The 17764-nt window shown below is 46.2% G+C and overlaps 1 protein-coding gene across 2 annotated transcripts in view; it reads right to left on the reverse strand.

Annotated features, from left to right (window-relative positions):
- Positions 1–16198, reverse strand: part of AP1B1 (adaptor related protein complex 1 subunit beta 1) — a 51713-nt gene extending 35515 nt beyond the window's left edge. The window contains exon 1 of one of the 2 annotated variants that reach the window (XM_061170469.1): positions 16072–16198. The gene's annotated coding sequence lies outside the window, so the exon portion shown is untranslated. The remainder of the gene's footprint in view (positions 1–16071) is intronic. The other variant, XM_061170468.1, reaches the window with a different exon arrangement.
- Positions 16199–17764: the final 1566 nt, after the last annotated feature.

The following is a 17764-nucleotide window of genomic DNA, read 5'->3' on the forward strand; positions in this document are numbered from 1 at the left end:
ATCAATGAAGGCAAGAAGGGCTAAAAATCACAGGCCAAAAGAATCACAGAAAGTAACGTACAAACCCCTCCAACGTTAAATCTAGAAGGAAATCAAAGTGAACAAAGCAAAAACTACCTTAGATGTCCAACTTCAGCCCTGCCCAGAAATTCTTCCTTCTCTGGTAGAGGAGGGTGTCACGGGCTTTCCCCTCATCTGCAGGCACAACACAACATCCAAGGGCCCTGAATTCCCAGAACACAGCCTGGCAGATCTGTGTTGGATGCAACCACCCAGATGGAGGAAAGGGTGGGAAAATTTCTCTTTGGGGGATTAAAAAAAGCAAGAGACCTTCAGGGTCAGCTAGTGAAGCCACCACAGCTGCTGATGCCCCTACAGCTGGAGTTTTTGATGACACTCTTCCTTTTACAGGTGCTAAGCAACTACTCACAAACTTAAACCACCACACCATGAGACGGCTGGCGCTGGAGGCCTCTTTCCTCCGCAGTATCTATTTCGCATATCCCTCTGCAGAGGGCCCAGTGGGACTGCTGATGCAGAAATTGTATCCCTCTGAAGTTGTTTCATATACAGGAAATTAAGGTAGAGGAGGAAGGAGAAGATGGGGAGAAATGAAAATGCTTTTGCAAAGCCACCCCAGAGCACCGATTAAAAAACCTCACCTCACCATGAAAGATCACCAGCACCATGTGGATCTACAGAGGGTGGCTATCTCCTCATGTTCTTTCACCGCAGTTGCCTAGGGTATCAGCGCAAGAGAGATTTTTCATTCTCTCTGCAGGAATGGAAAAAACCCTACAGTTCAGTCAGACTTTGAACTCAGACTTGCAGATGCCACAGGAACGACTGGTGCTTTTCTTGGCCCTGCTCTCAGCCGTCGCTATGCATTGTATCCCTGCTAATGGAGGCCACAGGGGCCAAGACTCTGACTATGTACATGAGCCACAATTGAAAGCAAGCAGCCAATTTAGGCAAGAAAAAGCTTAGGGTTTGGATTCCATCTTTGGAAGTGGCAGAGCGCATTAAAAAAAGCAGTAATTGGAGGGAATTTTTGTTTCAGAAGCTGCTCTGGCCAATGTGATGAGTCACTTCTGCTAAGGATACAGCATTCTATGCTGGGATACCCCTCAGTTTCAGTATTTACAGGCCAAGGAATGCCTGAAGGGGATGGCATTGTCCAAATTCAAGCGGGGCACACCTGGGACCAGTTTGTCTTTGAGGAGACACTGCCGCTGTCCCCACCTCTGTCCTCCCTCCCCACATCCATTCTCAGTAGATGACTCTGATGCCATAATCCCAGGGCCAGTTCCTGTTAATCTCACTTTTTTCTTGGTTTTAAATCCTATTGACAGGGCTGCTTCCCTTGTCACTAGGTGTAAAGAAATGAACTGAGTAATAAGGCCTGAAACAGAGTAGTTTTCTCTTATGTTTTCTAGAATTATAAAGAAGTCCTTGGTGAGAATCACTGACATACTGGCCAGGGACAAAGATGTAATTTAATTTAAGAGTGGAAAAATGAGGCCTTAGGAAGAAAAGGAAAGGAAAAAACTCATAAAAAAATATTGTCAGTTAAAGACTTTGAATTTTAGCAACTGGAGTTAGGGTTGGGTTTAAGAAAAAAAGTCCTCAACACTTTTTAAATTTTTGAGTCATCACAAATCTAAATGTAATTTTATAACCAGGAGATTAAAAATATCTTTCTGTGTTTTAAGCTAATAAAATGAATTTAAATCAATTAAAAAATACGTTAAGGGACTTCCCTGGTGGTCCAGTGGTTAAGACTCCGTGCTCCCAGTGCAGGAGGCATGGGTTAGATCCCTGGCTGGGGAACTAGGATCCCGCATACCGCACAGCGCCATCAAAAACAAAAAAAAAAAATTGAGAAAATATTGAGGGACTTCCCAGTGGCGCAGTGGTTAGGAATACGCCTGCCAATGAAGGGGACACGGGTTCGATCCCTGGTCCGGGAGGATCCCACATGCCGCAGAGCAACTGAGCCTGTGCACCACAACTACTGAGCCTGCGCTCTAGAGCCTGTGTGCCACAACTACTGAGCCCACATGCCGCAACTATTGAGGCCCGCGTGCCTGGAGCCCATGCTCCGCAACGGGAGAGGCCACCGCAGTGAAAGGCCTGCGCACAGCAACGAGGAGTGGCCCCTGCTTGCCGCAACTGGAGAAAGCCCGCGCACAGCAACGAAGACCCGACGCAACCAAGATCAATAAATTAATTAATTTTTTTAAAAAGAAAATACTGAATATACTTCAACTTTTCTCCAAGGTCTCAAACTTGCTAATAATAATTAACTGAAGAATACTGAACTGAGGTTACAGTTTACTTCAGCTCTACAATTCAACTTCATCTCTTAAAAATGGGGAATTCAGGGACTTCCCTGGTGGCGCAGTGGTTAAGAATCCACCTGCCAACGCAGGGGACATGGGTTTGAGCCCTGGTCCAGGAAGATCCCACATGCCGCGGAGCAACTAAGCCCATGCGCCACAACTACTGAGCCTGCACTCTAGAGCCTGCAAGCCACAAATACTGAAGCCCGTGCGCCTAGAGTCTGTGCTCCACAACAAGAGAAGCCACCGCAATGAGAAACCCGCGCACCGCAATGAAGAGTAGCCCCCGCCCGCCGCTACTAGAGAAAGCCCGTGCACAGCAACGAAGACCCAAAGCAGCCAAAGATAAATAAAAAAAAAATTAAAAAAAAAATGGGGAATTCACCACTGACAGGGGATAATGTGAGAATGAAAGACACTGACAACTGCAAACATAAACATCGTAAATATGAAATTACAGAATAAGCAGAAGAGGCAAAATTAACCTATAGTGACAGAAATCTGATCAGTGGATGCTTCTAGGTGGGAAGGACTGATTTATGTGTGGGTGAAAGAACTCTAGGGGTGACGGAAATGATCTGTATTTTGATGCAGATACTGGCCAAACTGTACACGTAAGAGCTGAGCATTTCACTTGGTGTAAATTAAACAAACATTAATTTTTTTTTTTAAATAACAAAATAGAACCCAATGCTGGAGAAGAAAAATAGAGCACTGTATAATCCAAAGGAAATAAAGCCTTTCTGAGTATGACATAAAATCAAGAAGTCTTAAAAGATCTATGAATTCAATTATATAATAATCAAGTTTTCCTGCATGGCCAAAACCAATAAAAACCAAATGACGTACAAAACAAAAGAAACACACACACACAAAAAGTTGCATCACATCACAAAAGCTTATTTTCCTTAATACATAAAAAGTGACTACAAAGAGAAGAATGGCGAAGGATGTGACCCATTCATAGAAAATGAAATACAACGGTTTAGGCTTACTTGTAAGATAAATGGAAATTAAAATTACAATGAAATACCATCCATCAGCTATTGGATTGGTAAAGGCCCAGAAGTCTGCTAACACTCCTTGCTGGTGTTGATGTGGGGAAATAGATACCCTCATATGATGCTAGTGAGAGTCTAAATTGCTACAACTTCTATAGTAATTTGGCAACAGCAGCTACCAAAATTGCAAAGGTACTTACCCACTGACCTAGCAATTCTGCTTCCAGGAGTTTCTTCTATATGTATAAAACTATATAGATACAGTTACTCATGTGGCATCCTTTATAATAGCAAAACATTGTAAACACCTTAAATGTCCTCCCACAGAGGACTGACTGGTTTAAAAAATTACGGCACTACATACAGACATGGGGAATACTGTGCAATCATGAAAAAGAATGAGGCAGTTCTACATGTACTTGTATGCAACACTCTGTAAGATATTAAGTGATAAAAAGCAAGATGAAAAACTATATGTAGTATACTACCATTTCTATTAAAAATTAAAATATTAATAAAACATAAATACCAAGTGTTTGCAAATGCATGGACTATCCTTGAAAGGGTAAATAAGAAAAGTGGACAGTGGTTTCCTCAAGAAAGGAAGCTGGATTACCAATGGTTGGGGTAAGAGACTGACCCTTCATCGTTTACCTTTGTCTATCTTGGGAATTTTATATCCTATGCATGTATCATCTCTTTTAAACATAATGCAGTTTAGAAGACAATGGTGCATCTAATTCAAAACACTATCCCCACCCCCGGGCTCCTCCTTCAGTCTCTGCTCAAATACCATTGCCCCAGAGGACCCCTCTCCAGACCCAGAGGGGCAGAAGCCTCCTCGACATTTGAGTCAATCATACTGTGGACTTCTCCACAGCCCTCCTCACAACTCTAATTTAGGATCTTTCCTGTTTAATGCTGTCAACCCAGTGACTGGCACAATGTCTGACATATTCCACGAGTTCACCAAATGTTTGCTGGCAAAATGAAAGGACAGGTTCCCAGAGAAGGTAGAAAACCAAGGGCCCATAACAGATCAAAACAATAGGACTCCCTGATGAGTGCCAGACAGCGACAACTGGGCAAACCGGGAACATGAGGCTTTGCAGCTAACTTTCCACAAACATGGCACGGCTGATCCAATGCCAAGATGGCTGCCAGGAATTCTAGTTTTGCTACCAACAGCTGTGTGACCCTGGGCAAATACCCCCCATCTCTGGGCCTTCCTTTCTCCAATTGTCAAACAAGAGAATTCAACCAGATCAATGGCTTTTCAAGCCCCACCCCGTCACCCCGTTGTTAAATTGTTTAAAATAAAAGTGGAACTGCTCTGATTGAAGTAAGGGTGAGGGCCCAGAGCCTGACTCATTTCACTATGCCCACTTTTCCCCCTCCTCACCGGGGGCCCTTCAGACACCCCATAGTTCCATAGAACAAAGTTTGAAAACAAAGTTTAAAGGACAAGATCCCTCCTGCATCTCATGTTCTATGATTCCTTGCTAGAGGTGGAATCCACTTCCTCACCAGAGTGTTCTTCCTGGGTATCAAACAAGAGAAAATGGAGCATGATCATTCACAGAGCATGACAGAAAATGTTTCCAAGGGGACAAAAAAGAAAACAAATTCAGAATGCAGCCAGGGCCAGCAAACCTCATTAGGTCTTCAGTAGAAGGGAAAACAGTAACAAGCCAAGCAATTCCCCAAATGGCCAGCCAATGGCCAGGGAGAGGACTTTTCTAGTCTCAGGGCAGTGGTTCATGTCAGAGCAGCCCATACTCTGCAGTCGGACGAGAAGCATGAAGTTGGCAGCACCAGCACAGTGGACCACACGCCATCGGCATCCAGTGATGGAACCAGGGAGACTATAGGTGTAGTGAGACCAGCCAGAGAAGTTGAAGAAACGAAACGGGGAGAGAGACATCTGACAAGGTCTGATCCAGCTCCCAAGACCCATCTCTGAATTCAAGGATATCCGGGCAGGGAAAACTGATCCTTAAAAGTCTGTGTTGGTGGCTTCCAACTTCAGTGCTGAAATTCACTGTTAAACCCTTGCCTGATGAATAGCTTTCAGAAACCTGCTCAAGGACAGTCAAGACTAAGCTAGGGGGACTTCCCTGGTGGCGCAGTGGTTAAGAATCCACCTGCCAATGCAGGGGACACAGGTTCGAGCCCTGGTCCAGGAAGATCCCACATGCTGTGGAGCAACTAAGCCTGTGGGCCACAACTACTGAGCCTGCGCTCTAGAGCCTGCGAGCCACAACTACTGAGCCCGTGTGCCACAACTACTGAAGCCCATGTGCCTAGAGCCTGTGCTCCGCAACAAGAGAAGCCCTCAATGAGAAGCCTGCGCACCACAATGAAGAGTAGCTCCCGCTCGCCGCAACTAGAGAAAGCCCGCGCGCAGCAATGAAGACCCAACACAGAGAAAAATAAAATAAATAAATAGAAAAAAAAAAAGGAAAAGGTCCTCACAAGTAAGTACTAAAGTTCACATTATAGACAGGTAAACAGGTAAGGCCACCTTGAAGACTAAAAGGTGAGTCAGCAGTAGAGAAACCAGATTTCAGACTTTCTCTCTGAGACAATGTGGTCACCAAACTCAGATAGGCTCTTTCAAGCCAGTTCAATTACTATGAGAAAATAAGCTGTATTCTTCTTTGGGCTTGGCACAAGATTTGAAACAAAGGTGGCAGTGGAAGTGGTAATGACAGATGGATATGCGCTACGGGCCAGAAACTACGTAAAGAGCTTTACAGTAATCTGTGAAGAAGGTATTGATAATATCCCAAGTTTATATATAAGGAAACCAAAGCCCAGAGAGGTCAAGGCATTTGTCTGGAGTCACACAGCTAGAAAATGGTAGCGCCGACACACTCTACTCTTGCCCCATAATGAGGTCACACATGTCCCACTGTGTCCAGTGAGGCAGCTCCTCCTCTCTGAGGAAACCCTGGCAGAAACACACACTCTAGGCTAAATGGTATGTGAAGTATGTTGCCACACATCCCTGCCGAGTCCCTCGAAGGTTGAATTACAGGTTATTTTAGGGCCAGCCCATCCAGTTTGGACAGGAGGAATGTCAAGTTTGGTAATGTGCCTAGTGAAAGCCTGTCTGGATGAGATCACCTAGTTATGGGTCTCCTGGGATTTGGAGGAAAACTGATTAATCAAAGTCAATCTTCTGAGACCCACTAGCAATTAAAGTCTCAAAATGAAAAGGAACTAAAGGCAGGCAAATGGTACATGCAAATGTTCTATCAGCACTGAGTCTCTAGGACTGAATTCTAGCATCAAGGGCCAGTTCTTGACTAATCTACAAGCAGTAATGCGTGGAAAGATCTGCTGCCAAGGAAAAGTTCCTTAAAAACGAAATACTAGGGACTTCCCTGGTGGCGCATTGGTTAAGAATCTGCCTGCCAATGCAAGGGACACAGGTTCGCGCCCTGGTCTGGGAAGATCCCACATGCCGCGGAGCAACTAAGCCCGTGCGCCACAACTACTGAGCCTGCGCTCTGGAGCCTGTGAGCCATAACTACAGAAGCCCGCACCCCTAGAGCCCTGCTCTGCAACAAGAGAAGCCACTGCAATAAGAAGCCTGCGCACCGCAATGAAGAGTAGCCCCCGCTCGCCACAACTAGAGAAAGCCTGGGCACAGCAATGAAGACCCAACACAGCCAAAAATAAATAAATAAATAAATAAACGAAATAATAGGGGCTTCTTCTGAACAATCCTTAAATCAATGAAGATGAGGAAACAGAAGCCAAAGACTACAGAACTAGGCTCCTGAGACCTCAGTTTTCCCACCTATACATTGGGAACACTTTCTGAAAATCTGTCACATTTTGGATATAGCATGTTTAACAGTGTGGAGCACCGTCGGCTCCAAGCCTGCAACTGCACCCCACACAGGAGCTCACACACAGTAGACAAAGAACAATCTTTTCCTGATGGCTCCTACAGATTCAGAGCGCAGGTGAAGGACTTCAGGGGAACAGCAGAGTAATCATGCCCTCCAAATGACTGCCACCAAAGCTCTGAGGAAGAGACTTTGAGATGGGTGGAGCATCAAAGGAAGCCCTCTTGGATTAAAAGGGGCTTGGCTGGACATGAAAAGATGTGTTGGATTTGGAAAGGGTGGGGCGAAGGTGACATGGAGAAGACCCACAAGATGTCAGCATTAACAGGGAGTGAATTGAGAATAACTAAACCAACACAAACACTGGCTGGGGCACAGGTTCTGTGCTAAGTAATTTAGAGCCCCTGTGTCATTTAATTCTCCAGTAACCTATTTAAAAATGAGGAGTTAGAGATGCTGAGAGAGGAGTGACATATCCAAGGCCAAAACAAGCACACATATTTAGGAGTCTGTGAGACCCCTGCTTGGCTGAAGGCAAGATCATGGCAGGTAAAGGAGCAGATGAGGTTAGTCAGGGAAGGATGAGATTCAAAGACAGCCTTGGATTCCAGGGTGAGTTGGATCCTGCCAGCAGAAGATGCAGTGATCTTATCAAATGACAAGTCTCATGCTAACAAGCATTTGATGCTACTGATCACTCCATCCTCCCTGAAACATTTTCTTCCCTTGGATTCCAGGATGCCATGCTCTCTACTTTCCCTTCTACCCCACTGTCTAGTCTCCTTTGTTCCTCCTCCTCTCCCTCTCCTTCAACACCTGGAGTGCCCCAGGGCTCAGGCCTGGTTCCTCTGCCCTTTCCCAGAGGCCCTCTTCCCTCCTCCAGCTGCTTGCTTCATCCAGTGTCATGCCTTTAAGTACTATCTATGCGCTGACAACTCACAACTTTACATCCCCAGGCCCAACCTCTCCTCTGAACTCCCAGCTCATATATTCAAATTGCCTGATATCACTGGAATGTCTATATGGCTAACAGGCAGCTCAAACTTAAAATGATAAAAACTACCACTTGCTTCCTCCTATCCCCCAACTGACTCATCCTGCAGTCTTCATTGTCCAGTTATTACCAAAACCATCTTTGACAGGTTCTCAGGCCCAAAACCTCAGTTACCCTTGATAATACACTCTCTCTCATATCACACATCTAATCCATCAGCAATTCCTGTCGGGCCTACCCTCAAAATGAATTCAGAGTCCATGAAGGGGCTTCTCACCAGCTCTATCACTACCACCTGGCCCCAGGCCATCATCCCCTCCCACTGAGATTGCTACCAAAGCTGCTTCCACACTGCACCTGACAACCCATCCCGGCAACAGCCAGAATGGTCCTATGACAGTCTAAATCAGACAATGGCACCCCTTTGCTCAAAATCCCCCAATGGTTCCCTGTCTCACTCAGAGTAAAAGCCAAAGTCCCTACCATGGCCTCATGGCCCACAAAGCCCTGGATGAGATGCATACCCCCTTCTGTCTCTCACACACACACCCTCCCTGTCATTATCTCTTTCAAACTTCTTCCACTGTTCTCCCCATCACTCCCTCAGTTCCAGCCATATGGGCCTCTTTGCTGATCCTGGAACACAACAGGCATGTTTCAACCCCAGGGCCTTTGAACATGCTGTTCACTTTGCCAAGGAGGCTCTTTCTCTAGACAGTCTCATGGCTCAGCTCCTCATCTTTTTTCCCCCCTCCAGTTTTATCGAGATATAATTGACATACAGCACTGTATAAGTTTAAGCTGTACAGCATAATGATTTGACTTTCATACATCATGAAATTATCACAATAAGTTTAGTGAACATCCATCATCTCATATAAATACAAAATAAAACAGAAAAAAAAATTTTTTCCTTGTGATGAGAAATCTAACAGTTTACTCTCGACAACTTTCATACACAACATACAGCAGTGTTAATTATATTTATCATGTTGTGCATTACATTCCTAATACTTATGTATCTTTTAACTGGGAGTTTGTACCTTTTGACTGCCTTCATTCAATTCCCCTTCCCCCAACCCCCACCTCTGGTAACCACAAATCTTATCTCTTTCTCTATAAGTTTGTTTTTTCAAGTATAATTGACCTACAACACTATGTTAGTTCCTTTTACACAACATAGTGATTCGATATTTATACATATTTCCAAGTGATCACCATGATAAGTCTAGTTATATGTCACCACACAGATATTACATAGTTATGCACTATATTCTCCACGCTGTATATTTCATACCTGTGACTCATTTATTTTGTAACTGGAAGTTTGTACCTCTTAATCTCCCGCACCTATTTCTTTCCTTCCCCCCCCCACCCCAGTCCCTCACCTTTTTTTTTTTTTTTTAATATCTTTATTGGAGTATAATTGCTTTACAATGGTGTGTTAGTTTCTGCTTTATGACAAAGTGAACCAGCTACACATATACATATATCCCCATATCTCCTCCCTCTTGCGTCTCCCTCCCACCCTCCTTATCCCACCCTCCCTATCCCACCCCTCTAGGTGGTCACAAAGCACCGAGCTGATCTCCCTGTGCTATGCAGTTGCTTCCCACTAGCTATCTATTTTACATTTGGTAGTGTATGTATCCCTCACCTCTTTCATGTCTTGGCTCAAATGTCACCTTCTCACTGAGGTCTTCTCCGACCACTTTATTTAAAATTGTACACACCCCCAACAAATCCCCCACACTTCCTATCCTTCTTTCCTCTTTTTGTTTTTTCCTCTAAGTACTTATCACCAACATAGGATAAAACACTTATCTATTTTTTTTCCCCTCCATAATGAAATTCCATAAGGACAAGGATTTTGTTCATTTTGTTCCCTACCGTATTCCTAGCTCCTAGACTGGTACCTGGCAAGTAGTAGGTGCTCAGTAAATATTCAAATGACTGGTGCTCAATCCTCCTCTTGGGGAAATTTCATGTTTTGTAAACCAACCTCAGCTAGAGAGCAGCTTCCCAATGTTGATTTCATGGGGTTTGCCAGGGTCAGAGCTACATCTGTTCTGGTTGTCAAGCTATTTTGAAATTGAGAATGCCAAACACCCTAGCCCATTTTACAGACAGTAAATGGAAGGTAAGTAAATAAATGATAAGAGAGAGAAGAAAGGGCAAAGGGTAGAAGGTCAGGTGGCAACATCTCCAATGGGAGAAATGTTCAGGCCACTTCCTTCAGATCACCATCAGATCACTATCCCTGGCCCTGGGCATCAGCTCAGAGTGACCAGAGCTGCAGGAAGTGGGGAAACAAATTGCTGGGGGAGGTGTGCAGAGGGGGCTCTGACACAGGCTATGATGTGAGCTCAGGTAGGCCCTTCCTTCTGCCTATAACCCTCCAGGCCCACAGGCCTTCTGTGTTCCTCTAGTTGCCAAGCTCTTCACTGCCTTCATACTTGCTGATCTTTCTGCCTGGATTATCTCTCCAGCTTCTAGACTTATCCTTCAAATCTCAGCTTAGGTGACATCACTTCAAAGATACCATCCTTGCACACACTAAGTAGGTATTTTTCTGTCCTCATAGCCCAGTACTCCTATTCACATATTTACTGAGCCATAAATAGGTCTATATGCTGGGGATGAAGCAGTGAATTAAACAGACAAAAACCTTTCCCTTCATAGAGCTTACATCCTAACGGCAGACAGCGACTATAAGCAAGATAAATAAGTAACATATATAGTATCTCAGACAGTGATAAATGCTATGGAGAAAAAGAAAGCAGGGAAGAAGGATAGGGAGTGTGGGGGAGGACGAGTGGGAGGTTGAAATTTAACCAGGGTGGCCACAAAAGGCCTCCTTGAGAGGTGACACTGCCTGGGGAAGAGCCTTCCAGGCATAAAAAATAGTGCAAAGGTGGGAGTATGCCTGGCCTGTTTGAGGAACAGCAGGGAGGCGATGTGGCTTGAACAGAGTGAGCTGTGAGGGGGGCAGTGGGTTATGAGGTCAGAGAATGGAGGGGGCCTTACAGATCAAGGTAAGGACTCTGGCTTTTACTCTGAATGAGCTGAGAGCCACTGGAGGGTTTTAAGCAAGAGTCCTGAGATCTGGCTTACATTTTAACAGGGGTGAGCTGCTCTGCCTCATTTCCCTCACGATTTATCTGTTTTTCTAATTATTACATTTGTTTTCTATTTCTTCTTTGTCACTCTCCCCCACTAGAATGTGGTAAGCAATCCAAGGGCAGAAACTGTCTGGCTTGTTTACCTGTCACCACATTTAGCCCAGTGCCAGGCACACAGCAGGGCTCAATAAATACTGAATGAATGAAGGAAGGAACGAACAAATAAATGAATGTTGGGCATACGAAGGCTCTGTCCTCAGTGTCTCAACATCCAGCCACCCAGCCCTTAGAGATCAGAGAGTGAAAACCACAGAACAGACCCAATAGCTTGCTATAATGAAATTTTGTCATTCTACTCTAAATATGCTTAGGACCCTAAAAGCAATTAGGGTGTGATAAAAAGTATGTCACCCAAGGCTAGTCCTCTATAGAGCTCAGCTGTAACGAATGTCTTCAGTGCTGAAAACCAACACTGAAGGGCTGGTTTTAAAACTTTTTTTTTTTTTTTAAACTTTCTGGCCACGCCACACAGCTTGTGGTATCTTATTTCCCATACCAGGGATTGAACCCGCACCCCCTGCAGTGGAAGCGTGGAGTCTTAACCCCTGGACCGCCATTGAAGTCCCAGTTTTAAAGCTTTTGAGAGCTGACTTCCAAACCTATCATCTTGCCGCTCAAGTCCACAGAGGAGACGAGGGATCAGTGACTAAGGCATCCTGGCTGATGATGACCTCTGGGCATTCTGTAGTCAACCAACCATACTGTTACCTTAACTAGAGAAGGCCTCCCAACTTCAGGGAGACCCTCTTAACAGAGGTCAGAGGTCAAGCCCAAGGCCAAAGACCCAAAAAGCATGAGGCTTGGGAGGCTAGAACCATAGCCAAGCCCTTCCTCAGCTCCATTAAATAACAGGAGACAATTCAAGAACAAGGGATTGGGAAAGGAAAGGTGGCCACAGAGGGTACAACCTGGGCTCTCAAGGGGTCTACACAACCTAACAAGCACAACCATACCACAACTGCAAAACGAGAATTATAATGTCACATACTTGAGGGGTTTGTGAGGCTAAAACAAGTGAATACATACAAAGCCCTCAGCAGTACCCAGTCCACCAAGTGCTTGATAAATGTTAGCCACTTTTACTACTACACAGGGAGAGCCGTTACCACCAGCACCTCCTGCTGCTCCCCAACCCCCAGGTCTCTGGAGGCCCTGAAGCACTCTGATGGCTGGCTGGGTGGTAGCAGTAGTTTGAGAGTAGTTATTTCCACCGTTGGGCAGATTTCTCCCTACCCCCCTGGGGTGACATGAGGATGGACAGGAGATCATCTGGGAAGTGCTCTGAATTCCTTAGGAGTCACGGAATCCTAAAAATTCAATGTGATATTCATTCATTCATTTACCAAACATTTACTGAGCACCTACTATGTGCCAGATATTTCACTAGGTGCTGGAGACACAGTTAAAACAAGTCCTTTCCAGGGATTACGAGCTGTTTACTTAGAATACAGCCGAGTACGCAGACAATGACAACCCACTGTGATCAATGCCACAGGACATCCAGTTCAGGCCTGCAAGGTGGGGGAGATGATCAGATGGGAAGCACCAAGTAGTGGTCTAGCAAAGAAGCAGGTGTGTGTGACAGGAACTGGTGCTCAGGAGGTGGGAACAGCACAAAGCAAAGACACAGAGGTAAACAACTGGGGCTGGCAGAAGTGGCAAGCAGTTGAGTTTGACTGGAACTTGGGGAGAGGCTGGAAGTGAGGAGTAGGAGAGATGAGGCAGGAGAACCCGGCAGAGGTCAGAGCTCAAAAGGCTTTGACGGCCACGCGAAGGAATGTGAGTTTCAGCCTGAGAGCAATGAGAATCCACTGATGGATATTCAAGCAGAATTTTTTTTTAAAGGATTCCCCACTTGCCCAAGTAATATTCTCTCTCTGGAGTTATTTGTTCCTCTCTGTGTGAAGCGAAGAAGAACACAAAAACCATTCCTGGGCTCTGATAATTTATCAGTGACCTATTTTAGGCAAAAAGACCTGTTCAGAAAAAGAAATACCTACAAGCAACAGATGCCCCTTTAGCTTTCAGAAATACACCAAAGCGCAAAACTCATAACCAAGCAATGCTTGCTCACCATCAGCACATCAGGCTTTGGTGCCAGGCGTGGGGGTTTTCAGGAAGTGAGCAGTCAAGACATGCAACAGCTTCAGAGGATGACTAGAAAAAGATGAAAGTCCAAGCCCAGAGCCAGCAGGACCAACAGACTGAATTTCTTCTGAAACACTTCTAGGAAGTGAAACAAGAAGGATGGGAGAAGTCCTGTGTACATAAAGGTCTCTGTCTGCAGATGGAAGTAACACCCCCAAAACCAGGCCCCCAGCGGGCATCAACTGCCTAGGGTCAAGGCACCCACCACCACAACAGGCTCTGACAAATGTCCTTGTCCAGCCCCCACATATGCCAGTGTTCGGTGGGGGGGCAAGGGGAAGGTATTATTTGAGAGCTGAGGTAAAGAAGGCTCCAAGTCACACTACCAAGAAGCTGCTGAGCTGGGACTGGAACCCAGGGTTGACTGATGGGGAGTCGAGGAGTGCTTTTTCCATCACACCTCTGAGCTATTCATGTCACTCAGGTGAAGCCTCTGCTCAAACCACACTCAACAGATAATCTCTACACAACCTCTGAGGGATCTGAGTCTTTGAAAACTAGTGAAGCCACTCTTCATGAAGCTGGTCTAAGAGGTCGAAGGAGCCTGGTGGGCCCAACTCAGGACAGGGAGCCAGATGCTCTGAGCTCTGCTCATGTTCCTACCATCTGTGACAAGTCACTTCATCTCAAATCCTCCCTTGGAAGGATGGGGATAAGGTGACAATATTAAGTTTCCGTGAATTCAATGGAACTAGGAGAACAGATCGTAGAGTTTAAAAACAGGCACTACAGTAATATTTATATCACAGCTTTCTTCAGAAGCATGTGGAAACCCTCAAGCGTCCGTTAAGGCTTATAATACCTAGGAGTGGGTAGGAAATCAGCGGGTCTGTGCTGCTATCAGGGAAACTGAGGCAGAACTGGAGCAAGTGAATGTCTCTGCAAAGGAATAAGGCTCAGACTCACAAAGCCTCATCCTCTGGCCATGAAACCACCTTACCAGCTCCTGGACAAGATATGGCTCCCCAGTCAAGAAGCCATGGGACCTGTACTTTTCTCAGAGACACAGACCCTTCCCTTGGGAATGTTCTTCAAGAACCTAGGGCCAAAAGATCCCCTAGCGGTCATGTGGTTCCTCTCTTCACTCCAAAAAGAATGCAGCTCAACCACTCTCAAGAGAGGTTCTGGATATTGTTTTTTTCTTTTTTTTTTTAAATTAATTTCTTTAGTTAGTTTTTTGGCTGTGTTGGGTCTTCATTGCTGCGCGCAGGCTTTCTCTAGTTGCAGCAAGTGGGGGCTACTCTTCGTTGCGGTGCGCGGGCTTCTCATTGTCATGGCTTCTCTTGTTGTGGAACACGGGCTCTAGGCGTGTGGGCTTCAGTAGTTGTGGTGTGTGGGCTCAGAAGTTGTGGCTCAGAGGCTCTAGAGCGCAGGCTAAGTAGTTGTGGCACATGGGCTTAGTTACTCTGCGGCATGTGGGATCTTCCCAGACCAGGGCTCGAACCCATGTCCCCTGCATTGGCAGGCGGATTCCCAACCACTGCACCACCAGGGAAGTCCTGGATATTCTTAAATTCGTTTCATGGCCAGCTTGTTTTATGTCTCACAGTTCTCAATAGTCAGGAAAAACTTCCTCTCTTGCCCTGAAAGGTAATCAGTTATAGCAATAACCTGCAGGACTGTTTCATCCTGAAGAAAGTGAATCAAATACTCCTTATGAAGGTCAGACGAGAAGCAAGAAGGCTACATCTTTATATAGGTGCAAATTTAATGGCAGCTAAAGATATTAAATAGCCCTTACACCCTAACCTTGCTCCAGCCTCTCCTTTGTCTCTGCACTTACAGGTCCTTGAGAGCCTGGGTGGGAACCCTGGCTCTTGTCTATACTACCCGATTGACCTTACAGGTGTGATTTAACCTCTCTGTGCCTCAGTTTCCTCGTGGATAAAATGGGGATAACAACAGTAGCTACCTCACAAAGGTTGCTGGGAAGCTTAAATGCGGCATTATAAGTAAAGTGCCTAGCACAGGGTTTGGTACACAGTAGGAGCTCAGTAACCAGTAGCTAGCATTTCCATCAGTACTTTTGGCATTATTACAGGTGTCCCCAGTTAACTTGTCCGTGAGGCGCCTACGGACAGACCAAGCCCAAGCCCAACCCCACCCCAGAGGAGGCGGCGCCGGGCCATTTCTTAGCTTTTCTTTTTTTCCTTTTTGAACCTTGGCAAAGAGATAAGGCCCTGAACGACGAGGAGGCCTCAGGACAGCCACGGGGGTGAGTATGCAGGGGGAACCAGTACCCGAAGAGAAGTTTCCTGTCTGGCCAGGCGCAGGCTCCCTCAGGCCTAAGTCTAGGAGCCTCTCCGGGAGGGCGCCCGGGGAGGGACTGCGGACTTGGGGTGTCTGGGGTGCAGGCCGGCGGCCAAGGGGGCGCGAATGAATGAACCCGCAGCCCTTCTGCCTCGTCCTGACCTGGGAAGCCACTCTAGCCCCTCCAGCTCCCTGTCCTCTCCGTGACCTTTGACCCCAGAAACCCCTCACCTCAGACCCCTGACTCCCCGCCCCACCACTTCTCCGGCCTCGCCGGGCTTCCCGTTTCCTCACCCACAGGTCCGAACGGCTCCCGGCGCCACGGCGCTGCTCGACGCGGCAGTAAAATGTCTGCGGCCTTGTCCTCCCGCTCTCCCGGCGCGTCCGTGCCGCCAGCCGCTCCGAGCCCCGCGGCTGTCACCTGCCGGGCGGAAGTGAGCTGCCCGCGCGCGGGCACTTCCGGTGGACGCACGGGCTGGGGGCGGGGTCAAGGGTGCACTGGCTGGGGCGGGGGTTGGTGCCCGCGGGGTGGGGCCAGAAGGGGCGGGGCCTACCGGAATTAACTCCGCCCCCGACACGTCCTTCTCTGCCGCTGTCTTCTGTAGAGCGCGGAGAAAAACTAGGCCAGCTAACCGTTAAGCAATTTAACGTGATGGAGATGGAAAAGTTCGTAGAGACTTTGAGGTCAGTTTCCCCGTCTGTGTTACAGACGGGAAAACTGAGGTTCTGAAAGGGGCAGGTGTTGCTCAAGAGCACTTACCTTGTGAAGGGAAGAGTTAAACTAGAGCTGTGAGTCTAGTCTAGCGCTTGCAGCCCTTCAGTGCAGCCCTTAGGGGAATTCCGCGTTTTAGGGGAAAACCTCAGACCCTCCAAGGAGAACTTCATAATGTCCCATTTCCCCTTTTGCTGGGTCGGCCAGGACCTCAATTGCTATAGCTATCTCGCTCCCAGCTCTGGTACTATTAACTTTCTCCTCCTCCTAGATAATTTCTGATCATTCTCTTTAAAATATTTAAAATAATATTTGCATTGTAGAGAAATGGAAATATACTAGTAAGCAAAAGGAGATAAAAAATCATCTGCAATCCCACCGACCTAAGGCAATCATTTTTAACATTTTGGTGAATACCCTTCCAGACTCGACATATCATGCGGTATTTTTAACTCACCAAGATATTGGTAAAGCTTTCCCAAAACAATAAATACATTTCTATTTGGTGCTTTCCAATGCCTGCATGGAATTCTACAGTATGGATGGCATCACTGTTCTAAAAAACAATCCCCTACAGCTGAACACTCAGGTTGTCACCAATCTTTTAATATTATAAAATGTATTGATAAGTAAGCATGCACAGCCAAGTCTGTATGTCCCATCTAGTCCAGATATTACTGTTTTAATATAGTTTTATATGTTTAATCAGCCTCAACTACCTTTTTAAAAAATTTATTTATTTTATTTATTTATTTTTGGCTGCGTTGGGTCTTCACTGCTGCGCACGGGTGTTCTCTAGTTGAGGCGAGTGGGGACTACTCTTCGTTGCAGTGTGCGGGCTTCTCATTGCAGTGGCTTCTCTTGTCGCGGAGCACGGGCTCTAGGCGCGTGGGCTTCAGTAGTTGTGGCACACGGGCTCAGTAGTTGTGGCTCACAGGCTCTAGAGCGCAGGCTCAGTAGCTGTGGCACACGGGCTTAGTTGCTCCACGGCATGTGGGATCTTCCCAGACCAGGGCTCGAACCCGTGTCCCCTGCATCAGCAGGTGGATTCTTAACCACTGTGCCACCAGGGAAGTCCCTCAACTACTTTTTATAAAATGTTATTTTTAAAATAATTATAGACTTACAGGAAATTGCAAAAATAGTACACAAAAGGTATCATGTACCCTTCACCCAGCTTCCCTCCATGGTGACATTTTATATATTGGTATATAATATTGAAACCAGGATATTGTCATTGGAACAATACCATTAACTACATTACAGACCTTACTC

Source organism: Eubalaena glacialis, chromosome 15, assembly GCF_028564815.1.
Source record: "Eubalaena glacialis isolate mEubGla1 chromosome 15, mEubGla1.1.hap2.+ XY, whole genome shotgun sequence".
NCBI classification, from domain to species: Eukaryota; Metazoa; Chordata; class Mammalia; order Artiodactyla; family Balaenidae; genus Eubalaena; species Eubalaena glacialis.